Genomic DNA, 11427 nt, shown 5'->3' on the forward strand with positions numbered 1-11427 from the left:
AACAAAACACACACAACACTATCCCTGGTGCCTCAGTGGCTTCTGCCCCCCTTGGGGGCAGATGGACCTATAAAAAATAGGCCGATCTGACCCCAAAGGGGGCAGAAAAGGCCAGCAGTTCTATGCCCCCTTGGTGGGGGGCACCCCTTGCCCAAGGGGGCACCCCCCCATATAAATACACAAAAATAAAAACATCCCTGGCGTTCCAGTGGTTTCTGCCCCCCTTGGGGGCAGATCAGCCTAAAATAGTAGGCCAATCTGCCCCCAAGAGGGGCAGAAATGGCCGTTATTATTTGCCCCCAAAAGGGGAGCGACCCTTGCCCAAGGGGGCGCTCCCTGACACTAAAATCACACATTGGAAGATTAAAAAAACAATAAAATCCCTGGTGTCTAGTGGGCATTCCTGCTGCCCGATCGCAAACTCTTTCCTTTCCCCCGGTGCCTCTTTTTGCAAACCCCCCCCACCCACCGGGAAGAGAAACTCACCTCTTCCTCCCTCGCCGCACAGGAAGCAAATGACTTGCTGTGCGACGGGCACCCTGTAATGAAGTCAGCGCGCAATCGTGCGCTGACGTCATTATGGGGTGGTGGGGGGTGGTCGGGGGTGGAAGGGGAAGGGCTTCCCCTTCCATCCCTGCCTTTGGGGGGGTGGGGGAAGCACACAGAGGGAGCGAGAGCGCTCCCTCTGGGCTGTGTGCCGAGGACGTAATGGTTACGTCCTCTGCACAGCAGCACTGTGCCACAGGACGTAACCATTATGTCCGCGGCACAGAACCGGTTAAGAGTGTGTGTGTATGTGACCATTGTATGTTAGGCATCACATTAGCTCTGTGATGTTCTGTGTCCCTCTCAGTATATCAGCAATGCTCCATGAGGCAACACTCTTATTCTGATAAGTAGAGATGAAGGTGTGCAAAAAGGAATAGCCAGACCAATATATGGTGATTAGAATAGGTGTTTATTTCAATTTGTTAACTAAAGTGGTGAAGGTGATCATATTCAAAAGAAATTGACGACGATCTGTTGCCACCTGCGTATACTAGCGGCTGTGTTCTGTAGTTCCCCCTCATGTTGCAGGCCAGCATCCTCTTCTTCCTCCTCTTCAGGCATGTGTGACTCTGGTTCCAGGAGGGGAATGTTCCTTTTGATGCAAATGTTGTGCAATATTGCACATATTAGGATGATCCTACAGACCATCTCCGGGGAATATAGGAGGCTACCACCAGTGATGTCGAGGCACCGGAACCTTGACTTGAGGATGCCAAAGGTCCTCTGGACAATGCTGCGTGTCCTATGTGCATCGTTGTAGGTACACTCTGCAGCAGTACTTGGGTTGCCAAATGGTGTCATAATCCATGGCTGGATGCCATACCCCTGATCAGCTGCAAGATATAATGATTTGGATCATGTTGCTGTAGCTGGCACTATTGAAATGACCTTTCATGGCAGTAGTTGTCTTGTGTTGTCTGTGACTCTTTTGTGTAATAATGTAGCATCCTATGCCTGTAGCATGTACCATCTGCATTGTGTTGTTTTCTTGGCTGAATGAGTGTGTCTGCTAACCGTTTGTCAGCAGTATCTTTTGGGATTTGCAGTACAGTGTGCCCTCCCTAGCATTGTGACTTGTGATACAGGTGTCCGTGTGTCTTCACTGGGGGTGAGATGATAGTTCCATACACAGTTAAAATTGACAGTGTTGTTAACACGTTCATATCAATGTACCCTGGACATCCCATACCTTTACACTTAGGCAATGGATTAATGTAAAGGTCATTGGGACACTTACATTTTGCAAGGTGACATTTGGGCAACCCACTCCACACGTTGTGATCTTTGACGTCTTAACATTAGGCAGTACAGTAATTTTCGATGTGTGACAGGTTCAATGGTGACCTAAGAAACATGGCTAGCGATGTCACAACCTCAGTATGTTCCTGTTCACATTTTGCTGTTGTGGTGTATGTCCTAGAGGGTTGCTGTGCAGTGTGTATATAAGTAGGTTCTTGTACTTACCAACAAGTAGTCCATTGCCATACCATCCTTCCTGGAAGTGTTCATTGATGGTGCAGTGACAGAAGATGAATGAGTCATGTACACTCCCAGGATATTTAGCCACAATGTTGGTGATAAATCCCTGGTGATCGACTATGGCCTGCACGTTGATGGAATGTGTGTGCTTCCTGTTGCGGTAGAGGTGTTCAGTTGCAGCAGGTGGCACAAGGCGTACATATGTGCAGTCGATTGCACCAAGGACGTGTGAGAAGCCACTGATGAGGTAAAACCCCTGTTTTGTTTCCTGCTGCTTCTGCAGTGTGGTAGGGAAGCAGATGTGGCAGGGTGTCAGTCCAATGATGGCATCCAGTACTTTGGACAAAAAGGTGGAGAATGATGGTTGTGATATTCCGCCAAACAGGTCAACAGTTGTTTGGAAAGAGCCACTTGCCAGCATATGAAGTACGGAAAGCAGATTGGTTTCTGTTGGGATGGTGCGGGGTGTCACCAAAGTGGGGGCCACCTGTGGTTCAATGTTGCGCAGCAGCTGCTGAATGGCCTGCCAGTTCAACCGGTACCTCTGGATGATGTCATGTTCCCTGAGGCCCTGAAAGGTGGTTCTCGGGCGGAATATCCTCTCCTGCCTTCTGCGCTACCTTTGGGGTCCCTGCTGGTGTTGTTGTAGCTGCTGTTGTTGCTGCTGGGCTCTGCGTCTGCGTGCACGCTGGATTAGAATCACCTCCATGGCTCCCTGTTGCTGCTCTGCTGCTTGTTCTGTGTGTTCTGATTAAATACAGGTGTGTTTGCCCCATTTTAACGCCTGCCCTGACCCAGGCTATCATTTTGACGCAAATCGGTCTGTGCGTAAGGTTTTTACTTGCCTTTTCCATATACTCTGCCACCCTTGAACGTAGGCCTAGTACATAGTCCACTATATCTTGTTTAGGCGCATGAAGAGGTCTCTCCCAGCCTTCTTTTACAAGAGCTAGTGGTCCCCTTACAGGATGGCCAAACAGAAGTTCAAAGGGGGAAAACCCTACTCCCTTCTGAGGCACCTTTCTGTAGGCGAAAAGCAGACATGGCAATAGGACATCCCATCTCCTTTTGAGTTTTTCAGGGAGCCCCATGATCATGCCTTTAAATGTCTTGTTAAATCTTTCTACAAGACCATTGGTTTGTGGATGGTATGGTGTGGTGAATTTGTAAGTCACCCCACACTCATTCCACATATGTTTCAGGTATGCTGACATGAAGTTGGTACCTCTTTCAGACACCACCTCCTTAGGAAATCCCACTCTGGTAAAAATACCAATGAGTGCTTTGGCTACTGCAGGGGCAGTAGTCGACCTAAGGGGAATTGCTTCAGGGTATCTAGTAGCATGATCCACTACTACTAGTATGTATTGGTTCCCTGAGGCTGTGAGAGGTTCAAGTGGACTCACTATGTCCACACCCACTCTTTCAAAGGGGACCCCTACCACTGGAAGTGGAATGAGGGGGGCCTTTGGGTGTCCACCTGTCTTACCACTGGCTTGACAGGTGGCACAGGAGACACAAACCTACTTGACCTTCTGGGACATGTTGGGCCAATAGAAGTGGTTGACTAATCTCTCCCACGTCTTGGTCTGTCCCAAATGCCCAGCTAGAGGAATATCATAAGGTCAGAATGAACTCCCTAAACTGCTGAGGCACTACCACTCCCCTAGTGGCACCAGGTTTGGGATCTCTTGCCTCAGTGTAAAGGAGTCCTTCTTCCCAATAGACTATGTGTTCCTGTTATTTTTCCTTTGGACTCTTCAGCAGCTTGCTGCTTAAGGCCTTCAAGAGAAGGACGGGTTTCTTGCCCCTTACACAACTGTTCCCTTGAGGGTCCCCCTGGGCCAAGGAGCTCAACCTGATCAGGTTCTAACTCCATGGGCTCATTTCCCTCAGAGGGCAGAACTTCTTCCTGGGAAGAGAGGTTCTCTTTCTTTTGTTGTGTTGAAGCTGGTTCCCCAGTCTTCTTTCTTTTTCTCTTGGAGGATTGGGCCCTTTTTCCAGGCTCCAACACCACTTTTTCACCCTGAGCTTTGCACTGTGCCCTTGTCTTGACACACAGCAGTTCAGGGATACCCAGCATGGCTGCATGGGTTTTGAGTTCTACCTCAGCCCATGCAGAGGACTCCAGGTAATTTCCAAGCAAACAGTCCATAGGGATATTTGAGGGGACCACCACATGTTTCAGGCCATTGACCCCTCCCCACTCCAAAGTTACCATAGCCATGGGATGTACTTTAGTCTGATTGTCAGCGTTGGTGACTGGATAAGTTTGTCCAGCCAGGTATTGACCAGGGGAAACCAGTTTCTCTGTCACCATGGTGACACTGGCACCTGTATCCCTCAGGCCTTCTACACTTGTCCCATTAATTAAGAGTTGCTGCCTGTATTTTTGCATATTAGGGGGCCAGGCAGTCAGTGTGGCTAAATCCACCCCACCCTCTGAGACTAATGTACCTTCAGTGTGATCCCTGATTTGATTTGGGCATACTGTTGATCTCACTTGGAGACTGACCATTCCAGTGTTAGCTGGAGTAGAGTTAGAAGTGGAACCTTTCTTGGGACAGGCCTTGTCTCCAGTTTGGTGTCCTTGCTGATTACAGCTACGACACCAGCCCTTTTTGGGATCAAAGTTTTTACCCTTGTACCCAAAATTGGATTGTGAAGAGGCTCTGGACCCTCCCTCCTGAGCATGTTTTTGGGGCCCTGTAGAAGACTCTTTACTTTTTCCCTTGGATGTCTCAACACTCTTCCCCTGGGGAAAATTTGTGACCCCTTTCTTTTGGTCACCCCCTTTGGAAGTCTCGGTCACCCTAGTCTTGACCCAATGGTCCGCCTTCTTTCCCAATTCTTGGGGAGAAATTGGTCCTAGGTCTACCAGATGCTGATGCAGTTTATCATTGAAACAATTACTTAACAGGTGTTCTTTCACAAATAAATTGTACAGCCCATCATAATCATTTACACCACTGCCTTGAATCCAACGATCCAGTGTTTTTACTGAGTAGTGAACAAAATCAACCCAGGTCTGGCTCGAGGATTTTTGAGCCCCCCTAAACCTAATTCTATACTCCTCAGTGGAGAATCCAAAGCCCTCAATCAGGGTAACCTTCATGAGGTCATAGGATTCTGCATCTTTTCCAGAGAGGGTGAGGAGTCTATCCCTACACTTTCCAGTGAACATTTCCCAAAGGAGAGCACCCCAGTGAGATCTGTTTACTTTTCTGGTTGCACAAGCCCTCTCAAAAGCTGTGAACCATTTGGTGATGTAATCACCATCTTCATATTTAGTTACAATCCCTTTGGGGATTTTCAACATGTCAGGAGAATCTCTGACCCTATTTATGTTGCTGCCACCATTGATGGGACCTAAGCCCATCTCTTGTCTTTCCCTTTCTATGGCTAGGATCTGCCTTTCCAAAGCCAATCTTTTGACCATCCTGGCTAACGGGAGGTCATCTTCATTGAGGCTGCCCTCAATGCTTCCAGAGTTGCTGGACTCTCCTGTGAGAGAAGCAGCATCTCGGACTATCACTTGTGGATACAGGGTTTGAGGGACCCTGTTCTCCCTAACTAGGAGTGGGGGTGGGAAATCCTCCACATCACTAGCTTCCCCCTCTGGGAAGGTATCCTCAGAGGGGTTGTTCTTAGCAAACTCTACCAAAAGCTCCTGGAGCTGTACTTTGGTAAGGTTTGAACCAGTCTTTATCTTTTTGATTTTGCAGAGAGACCTGAACTCTGACATCCTAAGATGCAGGTAAGGGGTGAGGTTGAGTTCAATCACTATCTCTTCTGTAGTAGACATTTTGGGGGTGATTCTGGCCAGGGTCGGCGGGGCACCGCCAACAGGCTGGCGGTGCCCCACAGGGCCTTCTGACCGCGGCGGTTTGGCCGCGGTCAGAAGTGGAAAACCGGCGGTCTCCCGCCGGTTTTCCGCTGCCCAAAAGAATCCTCCATGGCGGCGCAGCTCGCTGCGCCGCCATGGGGATTCTGACACCCCATACTGCCATCCTTTTTCTGGCTCCAGGAGCTCTTGGCAGAGTTTGCTAAAAACAACCCCTCTGATGATGCCCTCACAGAGGGGGACACTAGTGACTTGGTGGAACTCCCACCTCCAGTCCTAGATATGGAGACCAGGGATTCTCCAACCCTGACTCCACAAGTGATAGTCAGAGATGCTGCTTATCTCACAGGAGAGTCCAGCAACTCTGGAAGCATTGAGTGCAGTCTCAATGAACATGACCTCCTGCAAGCCAGGATGGCCAAAAGATTGGCTTTGGACAGACAGATCCTAGCCATAGAAAGGGAAAGACAAGAGATGGGCTTAGGTCCCATCAATGGTGGTAGCAATTATAATAGGGTCAGAGATTCGCCTGACATGCTAAAAATCCCCAAAGGGATTGTAACTAAATATGAAGATGGTGATGACATCACCAAATGGTTCACAGCTTTTGAGAGGGCTTGTGCAACCAGAAAAGTAAACAGATCTCATTGGGGTGCTCTCCTTTGGGAAATGTTCACTGGAAAGTGTAGGAATAGAATCCTCACACTCTCTGGAAAAGATGCAGAATCCTATTACCTCATGAAGGCTACCATGATTGAGGGCTTTGGATTCTCAACTGAGGAGTACAGGATTAGGTTTAGGGGGGCTCAAAAATCCTCGAGCCAGACCTGGGTTGATTTTGTTGACTTCTCAGTCAAAACACTGGATGGTTGGATTAATGATTAATGGCAGTGGTGTAAATGATTATGATGGGCTGTACAATCTATTTATGAAAGAACACCTTTCAAGTAATTGTTTCAATGATAAACTGCATCAGCATCTAGTAGACCTAGGTCCAATTTCTCCCCAAGAATTGGGAAAGAAGGCGGACCATTGGGTCAAGACTAGGGTGACCAAGACTTCCACAGGGAGTGACCAAAAGAAAGGGGTCACAAAGACTCCCCAGGGGAAGAGTGCTGAGATATCCAAGGGTAAAAGTAAAGTCTTCTACAGGGTCCCAAAAACCTGCTCAGGAGGGAGGGTCCAAAGCCTCTTCACAATCCAATTTTGGGCACAAGGGTAAAAACTTTGATCCCAAAAAGGCCTGGTGTTGTAGCTATAATCAGCAGAGACACCAAACTGGACACAAGGCCTGTCCCAAGAAAGGTTCCACTTCTACTACTACTCCAGTTAGCACTGGAATAGCCAGTCTCCAGGTGGGATCAACAGTGTGCCCAGAGCAAATCAGGGTTCACACTGAAGCTACATTAGTTTCGGAGGGTGGGGTGGACTTAGCCACACTGGCTGCCTGGCCGCCTAATATGCAAAAATATAGGCAGCAGCTCTTATTTAATGGGACTAGTGTAGAAGGCCTGAGGGATACAGGTGCCAGTGTCACCATGGTGACAGAGAAACTGGTTTCCCCTGGTCAATACCTGGCTGGACAAACGTATCCAGTCACCAACGCTGACAATCAGACTAAAGTACATCCCATGGCTATGGTAACTTTAGAGTGGAGAGGGGTCAATGGCCTGAAACAGTCTACAGGGATATTTGAGGAGACCACCACCTGTTTGCTTGGAAATGACCTGGAGTCCTCAGCATGGGCTGAGGTAGAACTCAAAACCCATGCAGCCATGCTGGGTATCCCTGAACTGGTGTGTGTCAAGACAGGGCACAGTGCAAAGCTCAGGGTGAAAAAGTGGTGTTGGAGCCTGGAATAATGGCCCAACCCTCCAAGAGGAAAGGAAAGAAGACTGGGGAACCAGCTTCAACACAACAAAAGAAAGGGAACCTCTCTTCCCAGGAAGAAGTTCTGCCCTCTGAGAGAACTGAGCCCATGGAGTTGGAACCTTATCAGGTTCAACTTTTAGGCCCAGGGGAACCCACAAGGGAACAGCTGTGTAAGGGGCAAGAAACATGTCCCTCTCTTGAAGGCCTTAGGCAGCAAGCTGCTGAATAGACCAAAGGAAAAATCACTGGAACAAATAGAGTCTATTGGGAAGATGGAATCCTCTACACTGAGGCAAGAGATCCCAAACCTGGTGCCACTAGGAAAGTGGTAGTGCCTCAGGAGTTTAGGAAGTTCATTCTGACCTTAGCTCATAATATTCCACTTGCAGGGAATTTGGGACAGACCAAGACTTGGGAGAGGTTAGTCAACCATTTCTATTGGCCCAACATGTCCCAGAAAGTAAAGGAGTTTTGTGTCTCCTGTGCCACCTGTCAAGCCAGTGGTAAGACAGGTGGACACCCAAAGGCCCCCCTCATTCCACTTCCAGTGGTGGGGGTCCCCTTTGAAAGAGTGGGTGTGGACATACTGGTTCCACTTGAACCTCCCACAGCCTCAGGGAACCAGTATATCCTAGTGGTAGTGGATCATGCCACTAGGTACCCTGAAGCAATTCCCCTTAGGTCCACTACTGCCCCTGCAGTAGCTAAAGCACTCATTGGTATCTTTACCAGAGTGGGATTTCCTAAGGAGGTGGTGTCTGACAGGGGTACAAACTTTATGTCAGCATACCTGAAGCATATGTGGAATGAGTGTGGGGTAACTTACAAATTCACCACACCATACCTTCCATAAACCAATGGTCTTGTAGAAAGATTTAACATGACATTGAAAGGCATGATCATGGGGCTCCCTGAAAAGCTCAAAAGGAGATGGGATGTCCTCTTGCCATGTCTGCTTTTCTCCTACAGAGAGGTGCCTCAGAAGGGAGTAGGGTTTCCCTCTTTGAACTTCTGTTTGGCCATCCTGTCAGGGGACCACTAGCTCCTGTAAAAGAAGGCTGGGAGAGACCTCTTCATGAGCCTAAACAAGATATAGTGGACTATGTACTAGACTGACGTTCCAGGATGGCAGAGTACATGGAAAAGGCAAGTAAAAACCTTGAGGCCAGCCAACAGCTCCAGAAGATGTGGTATGACCATAAGGCTGCTATGGCTGAATTTCAGCCAGGGCAGGAAGTCTGGGTTCTGGAGCCTGTGGCTCCCAGGGCACTTCAGGACAGATGGAGTGGCCCTTACCCAGTGCTAGAGAGAAAGAGTCAGGTCACCTACCTGGTAGACCTGGGCACTAGCAGGACCCCCAAAAGGGTGATCCATGTGAACCGCCTCAAACTCTTTCATGACAGTGCAGATGTGAACCTGTTGATGGTGACAGATGAGGACCAGGAAGCTGAGAGTGAACCTCTCCCTGATCTCCTCTCCACAGACCCTAAAGATGGCTCAGTTGATGGAGTGATCTATTCAGACACCCTCTCTGGCCGACAGAAATCTGACTGTAGGAAAGTCCTACAACAGTTTGCTGAGCTCTTTTCCTTAACCCCTAGTTAGGCACACCTGTGGACCCATGATGTGGACACAGGAGACAGTATGCCTGTCAAAAACTAAATATTCAGACAGTCTTACCAAATAAAGGAAAGCATCAAAGTGGAAGTCCACAAGATGCTGGGATTGGGAGTCATTGAGCACTCTGACAGCCCCTGGGCTAGCCCAGTGGTCTTAGTCCCCAAACCTCACACCAAAGATGGTAAGAGAGAGATGAGGTTTTGTGTGGACTACAGAGGACTTAATTCTGTCACCAAGACAGATGCCCATCCCATTCAAAGTGCAGATGAATTAATTGACAAACTTGGTGCTGCCAGATTCTTAAGTACCTTTGACTTGACAGCAGGGTACTGGCACATCAAAATGGCACCAGGAACAAAAGAAAAGACAGCATTCTCTACACCTGATGGGCATTATGAGTTTACTGTTATGCCCTTTGGCTTAAAGAATGCCCCTGCCACCTTCCAAAGATGGTGAATCAAGTCCTTGCTGGCTTGGAGTCCTTTAGTGCAGCTTATCTTGACGATATTGCTGTCTTTAGCTCCAGCTGGCAGAATCACCTGATCCACCTAAAGAAGGTTGTGAGGGCCCTGCAAGCAGCAGGCCTCTCTATCAAGGCATCCAATTGTCAGATAGGGCAGGGAACTGTGGTTTACTTGGGACACCTTGTACGTGAAGGCCAAGTTCAGCCACTCCAACCCAAGATCCAGACTATTCTGGACTGGGTAGCTCCAAAAACCCAGACTCAAGTCAGGGCATTCCTTGGCTTGACTGGGTACTAAAGGAGGTTTGTGAAGGGATATGGATCAATAATGACACCCCTCACAAAACTTACCTCCAAGAAAATGCCTAAGAAGGTAAACTGGACTATAGAATGCCAACAGGCCTTTGACACCCTGAAACAAGCTATGTGCACAGCACCAGTTCTAAAACTTCCAGATTACTCTAAGCAGTTCATTGTGCAGACAGATGCCTCTGAACATGGGATAGGGGCAGTTTTGTCCCAAACAAATGATGATGACCTTGACCAGCCTGTTGCTTTCATTAGCAGGAGGTTACACCCCAGGGAACAGCGTTGGAGTGCCATTGAGAGGGAGGCCTTTGCTGTGGTTTGGTCCCTGAAGAAGCTGAGACTATACCACTTTGGTACTCACTTTGTAGTTCAAACTGACCACAGACCTCTCAGATAGCTAATGCAAATGAAAGATGAAAATCCAAAACTGTTGAGGTGGTCCATCTCCCTACAGGGAATGGACTTTATAGTGGAACATAGACCTGGCACTGCCCATGCCAATGCAGATGGCCTTTCCAGGTTCTTCCACTTAGAAAATGAAGACTCTCTTGGGAAAGGTTAGTCTCATCCTCTTTCGTTTGGATGGGGGGGGGGGTTGTGTAAGGAAATGCCTCCTTGGCATGGTTACCCCCTGACTTTTTGCCTTTGCTGATGCCAAGTTAGGATTTGAAAGTGTGCTGATGCCTGCTAACCAGGCCCCAGTAGTAGTGTTCTTTCCCTAACCTGTACCTTTGTCTCCACAATTGGCACACCCTGGCATCCAGGTAAGTCCCTTGTAACTGATACCCCTGGTACCAAGCACCCTGATGCCAGGGAAGGTCTCTTAGGGATGCAGCATGTCTTATGCCACCCTGGGGACCACTCACTAAGCACAGACACACTGCTTGCCAGCTTGGGTGTGCTGGTGGGGAGAAAATGACTAATTCGACATGGCACTGCCCTCAGGGTGCCATGCCAACCTCACACTGCCTATGGCATAGACAAGTCAACCCTCTAGAAGGCCTTACAGTCCTAAGGCAGGGTGCACTATACCACAGGCGAGGGCATAGGTGCATGAGCACTATGCCCCTACAGTGTCTAAGCAAAATCTTAGACATTGTGAGTGCAGGGTAGCCATAAGAGTATATGGTCTGGGAGTCTGTCATACACGAACTCCACAGCACCATAATGGCTACACTGAAAAATGGGAAGTTTGGTATCAAACTTCTCAGCACAATAAAGGCACACTGATGCCAGTGTACATTTTATTGTGAAATACACCCAGAGGGCATCTAAGAGATGCCCCCTGAAA

The sequence above is a fragment of the Pleurodeles waltl genome, chromosome 11, assembly GCF_031143425.1.
Source record: "Pleurodeles waltl isolate 20211129_DDA chromosome 11, aPleWal1.hap1.20221129, whole genome shotgun sequence".
Lineage (NCBI taxonomy): Eukaryota > Metazoa > Chordata > Amphibia > Caudata > Salamandridae > Pleurodeles > Pleurodeles waltl.